The sequence below is a fragment of the Orcinus orca genome, chromosome 2, assembly GCF_937001465.1.
Source record: "Orcinus orca chromosome 2, mOrcOrc1.1, whole genome shotgun sequence".
Lineage (NCBI taxonomy): Eukaryota > Metazoa > Chordata > Mammalia > Artiodactyla > Delphinidae > Orcinus > Orcinus orca.
This window is the reverse complement of record NC_064560.1, coordinates 95,693,280-95,705,170: the sequence shown is the minus strand read 5'-3', so window position 1 is coordinate 95,705,170 and position 11,891 is coordinate 95,693,280.

The window sequence follows — 11,891 nt, the reverse complement described above, 5'->3', positions numbered from 1 at the left end:
ATTTGTACGCTTTTACTTTGTGAACTTTAGATCGTGTGATCGACCTACCTTCCCTCACACATGTTTCTTAAAGCAAATCAATATCCCAATGTCCAGGAGGAAACTGGGTTTCATGTGTCATCCTCCCAGAAGCACTCAAGCCAGCATCCCTTTTGTCAAAGTTACAGCCAAGCAGCAAAGGACACTTTCCAAGTCCAAGCCTTTCTCCAGGTTATGGGTTATATCTGCATGTACATACATGTAGACCTTTTGCCATGCCTCTACTTGTTTGGGGATTTTTCCTCAATTCTTTGCTAAGTCTCTAGTGGTGGCAGTCATACACATCAGCAAACTGTGGGTCAATGCACCGAATGTGTTGTCACCTAGCAGTGTGATTCTACTTCAGAGTAGAAGTAAAGGGTCTTGGTGATTTTCTGCTTTCTAACGCATGTTGAGTTCTAAATTCCAATACATCTTCTTTTTATTGGACTTGGAAACTGAAAACATCACAGGTCAGTCTTAAAGACGTTAGACAAACAAAAACATTACAATATTAGTACAATATTGTACAATATTAGTCATACAACATTACAAAAACAGATTACAGTATTAGTTGGCTAAGCTTGTGCTACAGAGGAAAAAAAGACGTTCCCATGAAAAGCGAACACAGTAAAATGGAAATAAATTCATTTGGATGCATGGATATTTTCATTGAAAAGGATTCAGTATCTCTGTAGCTGTTCTTCCACACCCTTTGATCAGGTATTACGTTGGCCAGAAAATGCCTTCAGTTTTTTTTTGTTGTTTTTTTTTTTAAAGAAGATGTTGGGGGTAAGAGTTTTTATTTATTTATTTTTGCTGTGTTGGGTCTTCGTTTCTGTGCAAGGGCTTTCTCTAGTTGTGGCAAGCGGGGGCCACTCTTCATCGCAGTGCGCGGGCCTCATTATCGCGGCCTCTCATCGCGGAGCACAGGCTCCAGACGCACAGGCTCAGCAGTTGTGGCTCACGGGTCTAGTTGCTCCGCGGCATGTGGGATCCTCCCAGACCAGGGCTCAAACCCGTGTCCCCTGCATAGGCAGGCAGATTCTCAACCACTGCGCCACCAGGGAAGCCCGCCTTCGGTTTTTTAACTAAAAATAAAAGACATTTTTCATTTTCACCAAGAACTTTGCTGAACAGTGTATGCACCCTTTTGTTCCATTGCCTTCCGCCATTTTTCAGGCAACTTCATAATTCCATTTTCCCAAAACTTTGTATCTTTTTGAGCAAAGAACTGTTCCAGATGCCTCTTACAGTCTTCCAGGGAATTGAAATTTTTTCCATTAAGAGAATTTTGTAAAGACCTAAATAAATGGAAATCCGAAGGTTCAATGTCTGGTGAACACGGCGGATGAATCAGAACTTCCCAGCCAAGCTGTTACAGTTTTTGCCTGGCCATCAAAGAAACATGCAGTCTTGAGTTATCCTGATGGAACATTATGCGTTTTCTGTTGACTAATTCTGGACACTTTTCGTTGAGTGCCGCTTTCAGTTGGTCTAATTGGGAGCGGTACTTGTTGGAATTAATCATTTGGTTTTCCGGAAGGAGGTCGTAATAGAGGACTCCCTTCCAGTCCCACCATCTACACAACATCACCTTCTTTGGATGAAGACCGGCCTTTGGTGTGGTTGGTGGTGGTTCATCTCGCTTGCCCCATGGTCTCTTCCGTTTCACATTGTTGTACAGTATCCACTTTTCATTGCCCATCACAATTTGTTTTAAAAACGGGACGTTTTCATTACGTTTCAGTAGAGAATCGCATGTGGAAATAAGGTCAAGGAGGTATTTTGTCCTTAACTTACGTGGAACCCAAACATCAAAGCGATTAACATAACCAAGCTGGTGCAAATGATTTTCGGTGCTTGATTTGGATATTTTGAGTATGTCGGCTATCTCCTGCATGGTATAACGTTGAGTGTTCTTAATTCATGTCTCGATTTGATTGCTATCGACTTCAACTGGTCTACCCAACTGTGGAGCATGGTCCAGTGAGAAATCTCCAGAACGAAACTTCGCAAACCATTTTTGACAGGTTCGATCAGTCACAGCACCTTTTCCATACACTGCACAAATCTTTTTTTGCATTTCGGTTGCGTTTTTACCTTTCTTGAAATAATAAAGCGTAATATGCTGAAAATGTTGCTTTTTTTCTTCCATCTTCAGTATTAAGATGGCTACACAAAAAGTCACCAATTTTGATAAGTGATAAGTGTTTTTTTAAATGCACGCTGATATGACAGCTGTCACATACAATCTAACAAAATTGTTTTGAATGAAGTAAAGACAACTAAGTGCTACTAGAGCCATCTTACGGGAAAAAAAACGAACCTTTGGCCAACCCAGTATTTTCTCTCCGTAGACCCAAAGAGAAGCTTGGCGGCCAGGTTACAGTTCCCACCTCTAAAAAGCTGTCCTTTTGCTCAAGGCAAATAAACTCTACGTCTCAGCCTTCCTGCATCTTCACCAGCCCTGGGCACTTCCATGCCCATCCTCAGCTAGACAGATGCCCCCTGCCTCACTCTAGTCAAAAACTCTCCTACAAAAAAAAAAGCTCTCCTACACCCAGCATCTTTTCACTCTGGGAGCCAGATCTGGCTTCACTTTTCCTAGCTGCCTAGCCTGTCGAGTCCTTAAATCTGAGATCGTCCTTCTATGAAATGGGCCCTTAGCTCACAGGTTATCATCGTGGAACTGGAATGTGTGACCCAGGTGATAAGTCCACAGCACAGCACGTTGGGCACGCTCGATGGCCCTTCCTGCTGCTGCCCTCAACATGCCGTGTGTGCCATGGAGACCAACACAGAAGACTTGGGGAAGCTGGGACAACACTAACTCTGCCCCATGTGGCATTGATTGTTACCAGGACTATTCTCAGATACCCTGTGCCAGAACCTGTCATGAGCGCCTTACTGGTGTTATTTTAACTTCACCTCAGTTCCATTTCACTTACACAGAAACAGGCTCAGAGAGGCTGAGGAAACTTGCTCACGGGTCCAGAGCTCCTGAGTAGCGTGGGCTGGCGTCAAAGTCAGACCTGTGTGACTCCAAAGCCCTGTTTGGTTTCTTCCAAAGCAGCTCCTGGGCATGGGTAGAACCAGGTGAGGCAATGGGTACAGTTGGAAGAGGAGGAGGCTGGGAGGCTGGAGGTTGAGTCAGCTTGCAGCTGCCATGACCCCAGTGGGTGGTTTAAGGCCTCACTTCCTCCCTGGGTTCCAGGGACCAGATGAAATCAATGGATTACTATAGCATCATGCCAATTCGGAGAATTGTTATTACCTGATCGTTCTGATACATAGAAAAGGGAGAACGCCCTGTCCCCACAGGGCACACAGCTTGGGTCAGACCCAGTGTGATCATCTCCGAACACGGGAGAGCGGTAAAGGCTCTTCAGTGTGCAAACACCGAGGCTGGACGCTGATACAGTCACCATTTAGAAAACCGTGTAGTACAGACAAAGCAAGATTCATACTCTAAATTCGTTGCCAAGACTTAGCAGGCCCAGATTTCAGAATGAACAGCTGGAGACGTTGCCTTGTTCAGTGTAAAACATTGTGGAACTCCACAGAGAAAGGGTACAGGTTAAGGATATAAGCATCTTCCAAAAATAATTTTGTGATGAGAGTTCTATGATCTCTTATTAAGGAAAAAAGAGCACTTTTGTGGATGCATTCTGAACTTTCTGACACTGGCGTTGAAGAGAACAGTCCTTACTGCTCCTAGAGCTGTCGCTGGCAGGAACAAAATCTAATTTTTGTGTATGCTGCTGTGTATCCTCCAGAGTTTAATACTTTCGGCCTGATTTTTATTTTTCTTCTTCAGGAAAAAAGGGTCTTTTTCACTTGAACAAGTATTTGAGTCGGTGTTCACCATGTTTTCACCTCGTCAACGCTATTTGTAAATGTGATTTTTAAAAAAATCTGTTGTCACGTGTACATACAGAAAAGAAATCTGAATTCTCCAGTCGAAACCCTGGGGTGCTCAGGGAGCCATCATTTCCAGAATTGGAGACGGGTTTGGAAAGAAATTGATAGAAATGGCAGGCAGTACAAGAGACGTTCCTTCCATTTTATACACTTTTTGACACTGAGGTTTTCAGAGCTACATTCCTCCAACAGAATTCATAAATTTTGTGTGTCAAACAATGAAGCTATGTTGAAGGCTCACTAATGTGAATGCAACTTTTGCCAAATTCTTGACACATAGGCATCCACCTGAGGATAAGACTGGTTGCTGCTGCCTGTGAGCTTTCTTTCCGTCTGTTACCAAGGCCGTGGAGAACAAAGGGGCGAGTCAAGGCCTTATCAGGGCCTGCCAAGGCTGGTGCCTTAACTGAAGTGCTGATTCGGAGAGCCGGAAGGAGGCTTATCGTCGTCAAGGCTGGAGAGTTGGGTGGCTTGCTCAAGGTCACCATCTGCTTGAGTTCAACCCCAGTTCCCCTTCAGGGCAGGCAGCGCAGTGTGGGGCTTGGAAACCAGAGGGGCCAGGTTCAGGCCCTCCGCCACTCACTGTGTGACCCCAGGTTAATTTTACCATTTGTGCAGCAATTTCTCCATCCTTCAAGCAGATGGTTTGCCTGTGCACTTCCTCTGAGGCAGAGAACTAAATGAGGTGATGATGTATGTAGTCTCCCCACCTCCACCCTGCCTCTGCCTCCAGCCCCTCTTCTGCTCCTTAGCCCTGAGCCTTTTGTTGGGTCCTTAGGGAAACTGAAGGTAACTTTTTTCCTTTTGAAATGAAAGAGACCATTCATGGCTTTGCAGTGGTATCTCACACATAAAATGCATTCTCAGTACGTTTGTTGATTGGCCCAGACACAAATGCTCAAGTAACAGTTGCCACATGGTTAATCACCTGTGCACGGGGTGAAGAATGTTTCAAAGTAATAGATTCACATTTCATATTTAAGCAAAACACTGGCCCTTGAAAATAAGTTTCTGTTGCTCCGTTTCTTGCATTTGGATGCGTTGCTGAGTGGAAGCTAACAGAACACGGGATCCTGCTGGTAGCCCTTGCAGCAGATGTAAGTGAAGGCAGATCAGCCCTCATTCATTCATTCTTGAGGAGCCGCGCGGAATCCCCTGTCTCCAGAGGAAAGCTAATGACGGGAAAGGTACAAAGCCCTTCATGTGTGTCGCCCAGGAACACACAGACCTCTGTTCTGTCTCCCGAGGGGCCGACTGGACATGGCTGGGCCGGAGGCATGAAGGAGTCAGCTCCCCTGGGTGGATGCTGCGTGAGGATGGGGGTGAGAGGTGAGTACACTTGATGATGGTGAGTCCTGATCTGTTGTCAACTCAGGAGATACTCGGAATTTGAAATGCTGCCTTTCCAGTGGAACTCTTGTTGCTTAGACTCGTAAGTCGAAAATTAAATTCCCAGGTACATGCCGTGGAATAATGTAGTCCTGTGGCCTTCCGATGAGCCAGGTTTTGATGTGCTGACCACATCCTGCATCAGAACTAACCCCCCACCCCATCCCAAGCCCACTTCCTCTGTGAAAACCTGTTTCACAATAGAACAGTTTGCCAAGTAACTCCTTGAGTCATGCTGTGGTCAAGGACACTGCTATCCAAAGTGAGCCCTGTCCGTATCCCAAAAGGGTTAAATATTGTTGCTAAAAGCCCAGTGATCAGCCTGTTAGAAATGTGACCCAGCACCCAGGCAGTAGGGTTTTTCATTTTTGATTTTAAGGTGAGTGATGGCTTCATAGAGGTGGCTGGCATATCTGCATCTCACGACCCAGCAGGGAAGTGATTCATTGCTGGCTTACTTGAGCTTGGTCACCACCATTCCCATGATGTGTCTTCCTGCTCTGTTCTCACACAGTACCCTTTTCCAGGATACTCCAGGCCTGTCTGCCTTAGCACCTTCCCAAGAAATTAAAAAGGAACAAGGCAGATAATCTGCCTAGGAATAGGAATGTAATCAGTGTAAAGAAAATGTGACTCCACGAAGTGTCTCTGGTCTCAAATCCTTGCAGAACTGTTCATATCTCTTCCATCCCTAAACCTCTACTTGAAAACTATCTGGAATGTCTCTCGTTTCCAGCTTACGTTCTCTATTTCCCCTCCAACTATAGTTTTTCATTAAACTCTTATTCTGCTCACTCAAACATAGAAAGGGCTTCCCTGTTGTCTTCTAGTAACTAGAGAATATGTGCAGATTAAGATTATAAGTAATTTGGCCTACAGGACTAAGAATTTCCATTTCCATTTAAGAAGAATTTATATTATTTTAGGGACTGGAGGTTGGAGGACAATATAGAAAAAGTATAAAATAGAATTCTTGCCCTCAAGGAGTCTATAATCTAGAGGAGGCAATGCACACACATTAAGAAATAATAATAGGGTATGATTGCCTGGCAAAATGAGAGTAAATTATACAGGAGTGCATTGAAAACAGGCATTGTGCCCTGCTTCCTGGAAGATTTTTAACCACCTAAAGCCAGTGGGAAAGTCTTAGGCATGCTGTGCAATTTTCTTGAGAACTCCAGCCATAGGCATGCATGACTCACCCTTATCTCTCAAACCTTAGAAACAAGAGCTCTGTTTATAAATGCATTGGTTGTACTATTTACTCTGGCCACCAAGTTTTTTGGTTTTTTATTGTAAGTTTCTTTTGCTGAACTTAATCTACAAATTCTTCCCTCATACCCAGCTCCCATTTCTTGTTTTATGCCATTTAACTTTTTTAAAAATGTTTTGGTCCTACTATATACCTTTGCTTTTATCCTAGAGCATCTCCCAATCTTCAGAGCAAGGAGTAGAGTATAAATAAATAATTACACGGACTCTTTGAGACCTCAAAATCAGCTTCCTACTCCACAAGGGAGGTCTGCAGGGAGTCTTTGCTTCCTAGGAAAGCAGATGGATGAGAATCACCACAAACACTCATTTCTTCCATAGGAAGACTCCCTAGTGCTCTTTCCTGTGGACCTTAGAGAAGAGTCATTTGACCTTCTGGGGTTGCCAGACTTCAGCCTTCTTAATGGGTTAGGAGCCCTGGGGGTCTCCAGATAATCCTTCTTCCAGACTTCCATGAAAGATGGAAAGCGAGGTGGTGTGCTGAGAGAATGGAGTTTCACTGCTGTATTGATAGGAACTGCTGGGGGGTGGCAGCTCCCTTTCACTTTTCTAGTTTGGATTCCTACCCAAGATAAAGTATTACTGATAAACGTAGCATAGTGAAATTTGGATTAAAAAGACTCTAACCCGAAGAATTAATTCCAGCTTGTGTAACAGCAATAGATACATATTTATGTATTTAAAGGAATATGTAAATTTCATGCAGCAATTTGCAAGCTCAAATGAAAATCTATTTGCCATATTTGGATATAGGACTGCAAGGTAAATAAGCCAAATGTACACATAAGGTACAAGGCAACATATAATTGTATACATTTCCAGTTTGTCACAAAAGATTATAAAATAAGAAAAAATCTATAAGGAAAAAGGTCACTTATAATCTCACCACCACTTTAAAAATTATTTTCCATGTCTTTTGCCTGTGCATATATATAGGACTTTGTATTTAAAACCTTATTTTTTATTCAAAAAATTTGCATAAGCACCTTCCTATGTTCCTAACCTAGTCTTCATGGTATCATTGTATGATACTCCAACTGGTTAATGTGCTGTAATTTGTTGTTCTCCTATCTTTGAAAATTTGGATTCTTTCTAGATTTTCTTGCTCTCATAAGTAGGACTGATATGAGATTCTTTGTAATTTGGATATTTTCTGACTCATAGGAAATGAAAACATACACTTAAAAAAAAAACCCTTTATTTTAAGTGCAGGCATACCCTAAATATAGTGTTAAGCTGTTTAACTATGTAGTGATTCCTGCTCCAGCCTGGACTGGATAGCCCATTTGATTTCCAGTCTTTGGGTTTTTTGTTTGTTTGTTTTGTTTTGTTTTTTTGCGGTACACAGGCCTCTCACCATTGTGGCCTCTCCTGTTGCTGAGCACAGGCTCCAGACGCGCAGGCTCAGCGGCCTTGGCTCATGGGCCCAACCCCTCCACGGCATGTGGGATCCTCCCAGACTGGGGCACGAACCCATGTCCCCTGCATCGGCAGGCGGACTCTCAACCACTGTGCCACCAGGGAAGCCCCAGTCTTTGGGTTCTTAAAAAGAAACAAAACAAGACAGTGTCCCCACACTGGTTGAAATAGAGGCCTTTAAGAAATCTAGCTCCACACATTTCTCACCCCTCCTCCTCCCACCAACAGAAACACAAAATATTGAACTTTAAGAGATGCTTTCACGGCAGCCACTCTTTCTTGTACCTCGTGTCTAGAACCAACTGATAAAAGTGAATAATGGCTATGAGGGCTCAGAAGCACTGCCCAGGGTCACTCTTGCCTCCATTTGGGGAAGACCCTTAACTACTGGTAATGAACAGTGATAGAGGGAAGAAGCAGCGATAAAAGAAATTTAAACTGCACTGCGAAGGATGTGGTCTAGGATAGAGGTCAAAATCCCAGGCTTTGCTCACTCTTGTTTTAAGAGCAGGCGTTTTCCAAACAGGTTTGCTTTGCATTTTGTGTTGGATCCCCGTGTGGTGAACAGATGGGAGGTTTTTATTTTAAGTTGTTTGCACTGAGGTTGACAGCCTGGAGAGTTTCCAGAAACATGGACTGAAGTTGCCTTTTCAAAACAAATCTGGAGGAATATATGCCTCAGGACGAATGTATGCCTCAGAACGTATGCCTCAGAAGCTGTTCCAGGCACATTGCTGGGCCCTGCCCCTTTGCCTCCTCTCTCCCTCTTTGTGTTACAAAAAATAAAAACATACAACTACCAAAACAAAAAAAGTTTTGAAGTAAGACCAGAATTTGGAAGTCACTCTGCTACTTACGGGTTGTGTGACTTCGAGCAAGCTCTTAAACTTCTCTGTCTGCATAATGGGGATAATAATAGTACCTGCATCCAGGGCAGGATTAAGATGCTACCTGTAAAGTTTTTAGTACAGTGCCTGACACAGCAAACTCTCAATGATGGATAGCTTCTTTTTTGTGGTGTTATTTAAACACACCTTAGTCTTGTGTCTTTGCAATCAGTCATTATAGCCACCCTTCCCTGGCTTCAAAGAAAAGGCTGCCCCTGTCTCTTCCATACTCACCTGGGTGGCTGCCATATGGTGCTGTCTTTGCTCCTTCAAGGTTGCCTCTGATTTTCATCAGGTTGCTTCATCAGGATGGTTCAGAGCCAGATAGCCGATTTAGATCTTCCCCCTGAAATCACAAGGAGACAAGGCTTCATCGCCCTTCAGAACTAAAATCCAGGGAATTCCCTGGTGGTCCAGTGGTTAGGGCTCCACGCTTTCACTGCCGAGGAGGTGGGTTCAATCCCTGGTCAGGGAGCTAAGATCCCGCAAGCTGCGCGGTGCAGCCAAAAAAACCCACTAAGATCCAATGTTGATGAACGGTAAGAACAGCCCCTCTCCAGTGGGGAGGGGTGGGCTTAAGGAAACCCTGCAAGACAGAAGGACCAACCATCACCAGCTCTCTGGGAGTCACCTCCCCCATGCCATCCAGAAGACAGCGCACACGTCCTGTGTCTCCACCAGGGCGTGATGGGGCTTGCCTCTGAGGTTTGGTCTCCTGGGGATTTCTCAGTGACACTATGAAAACCCAGTTCACCTGGTTGGTGATCCTATTCCCAGACACCAGAAGGTTACTTAGGGTACTGGAAAGTTTTCTTCAGACAAGGACAAAATCCTCATCCTCCTTTGGTGATATCCTTAGCATCGGAGGTCCTGCTTCCTGGTTTCCCCTGTTGAGATGTGACTCCTGTCTCTGTATCTCTAGCCTTGGAACAAGGGGGTCGGGAGGAGGAAGCAGACTTTTCTCAGTCGGCGCAGATCCTGGATATGCAGAGGAGGCAGGAGCTGTGGCTTTTGTCTAGAGAGGCTTTGGACTGTGGGGCCGGGTGCAGGGACCCAGGAACAAAAGCCAAGCACCTGCTCTGTGCTTCTGGGTCTGGTTAGCCAGGGTATCTGACACCAGGGAACATCTTTCCTTTCACACTCCATTGTCCTGTGGCTTCAATTACATTCTTGACTCAGAGCCCAGGAATGAGGATAGCAGGCACTCCAGAAATTCTTAGAGCAGCGACTCACTCTAGGGAGTTTGCAGTCTCCCTACCTCCCTAACTACTCTGCACACCACTGGTCTTGCAGGTGGAGGGTGTCACCACCACCTCCACACAACTGGGCGAGGGTTCCTTAGCCTCAGAACTGGTGTTAAGTTGGGTCCTACAGGGGTGTGTACTGAGCGCATCAGCAAAAGCAGGGGAGCCCAAAAGAATGAGAAAAAAAGAATTTAGTATTTTATATTTCCCCCCAAAAAAGCACTGATGAAATCATCATTGGAAAAATCTGAATATCCTTACTTCCACTTATTTTTTTCATTCTTTTGTTTTATTGAAGTATAGTTGATTTTGTTTCAAGTGTACAGCAAAGTGATTCAGTTACACATACATATATATTTTTTTCAGATTCTTTTCCCATATATGTTATTACAAACTATTGAGTATAGTTTCCTATGCTATACAGCAGGTCCTTGTTGTTCCACTTATTTTATTTTTTTATTTTTATTTTTTAAATTTATTTATTTATTTATTTATGGCTGCGTTGGGTCTTTGTTGCTGTGTGCGGGTTCTCATTGCGGTGGCTTCTGTTGTTGCGGAGCACGGGCTCTAGGCGCGCAGGCTTCAGTAGCTGTGGTTTGAAGGCTCTAGGGCACAGGCTCAGTAGTTGTGGCACACAGGCTTAGTTGCTCCGCGGCATGTGGGATCTTCCCAGACCAGGGATCGAACCCGTGTCTCCTGCGTTGGCAGGCGGGCTCTCAACCACTGCGCCACCAGGGAAGCCCCACTTATTTTATTTTAAATAACAAATGTGTGAAGTCTTAAGCTGACTGTATATCTCATTGATGCCATGGCCCACCACCACAAAGAGCTAGGCCCCTCTGCAAGCTTCTCACTTGTGCACTTGCCCTTGACTCTCCTGAGGACCCCAGCCCACCATCCCCCAACACACGTTCACGCACGTGCACACCTAGAGCCATCATCACCTCCACCACTTCTCTCATATGGGGCAAAGGCTGACCACGGTTATGTGTTAACATTTCACGTGTTTTGGTGAGTCTGCAACATGGACAAAACCTGGGTTCAGTCCCTGGTTCTTCCCAGGTAACAGATGGATGATTTGAGGCAAGTTTTTTGGCCTCTCTGAATTTGTTTCCTCCTCTGTCTAAGCCTGTCCTTTATGGTTGCATTAAAGAATAAAACAGAAAATATGTCCCAGGTCTGGTGCGTGGCAGGCTACCAGTAAAGATTAGGGTTGTTGATGCCCTTTCTCCACTCCTGGCCCATTCTGAAAGGAGGAGAGAGCAGCTGTCTGTCTCTAAAAAAGAACCACCGCCATCCCATGTTAGCCCAAGACTAAGGGGTCTCGTAGGGCACTTTTACTCTTTGAATTAGCCTCCTGAGTCTCCCGCCTCCACTGCCCCAGACTTTAAAGGGAAGGGGCATCTCTGGAGAGAGGCTTGGTGGTGCTGGCATCATTCTCTGAAATTAATGCCTAATGTTTTTCTTTTGTTTTAGAGTCAACCATTAACAAAACACCAGATTCAAAGGGTGGTGCCGGCATCATTCTCTGAAATTAATGCCTAATTTTTTTCTTTCGTTTTAGAGTCAACCATTAACAAAACACCAGATGAGTGTGTCTGAGGACTCCTCAGGGAGGGAGGCCCATCTGGGAAGGGCAGGGCCAGCCCTGAGCCTCCTTGTGTTTCAGCAAGTGGTGCATTTCCCTCTCCCAGGCCCCTGTGTTGTGAAGCTCACGGCCAGCAGCAAGGGCCATACG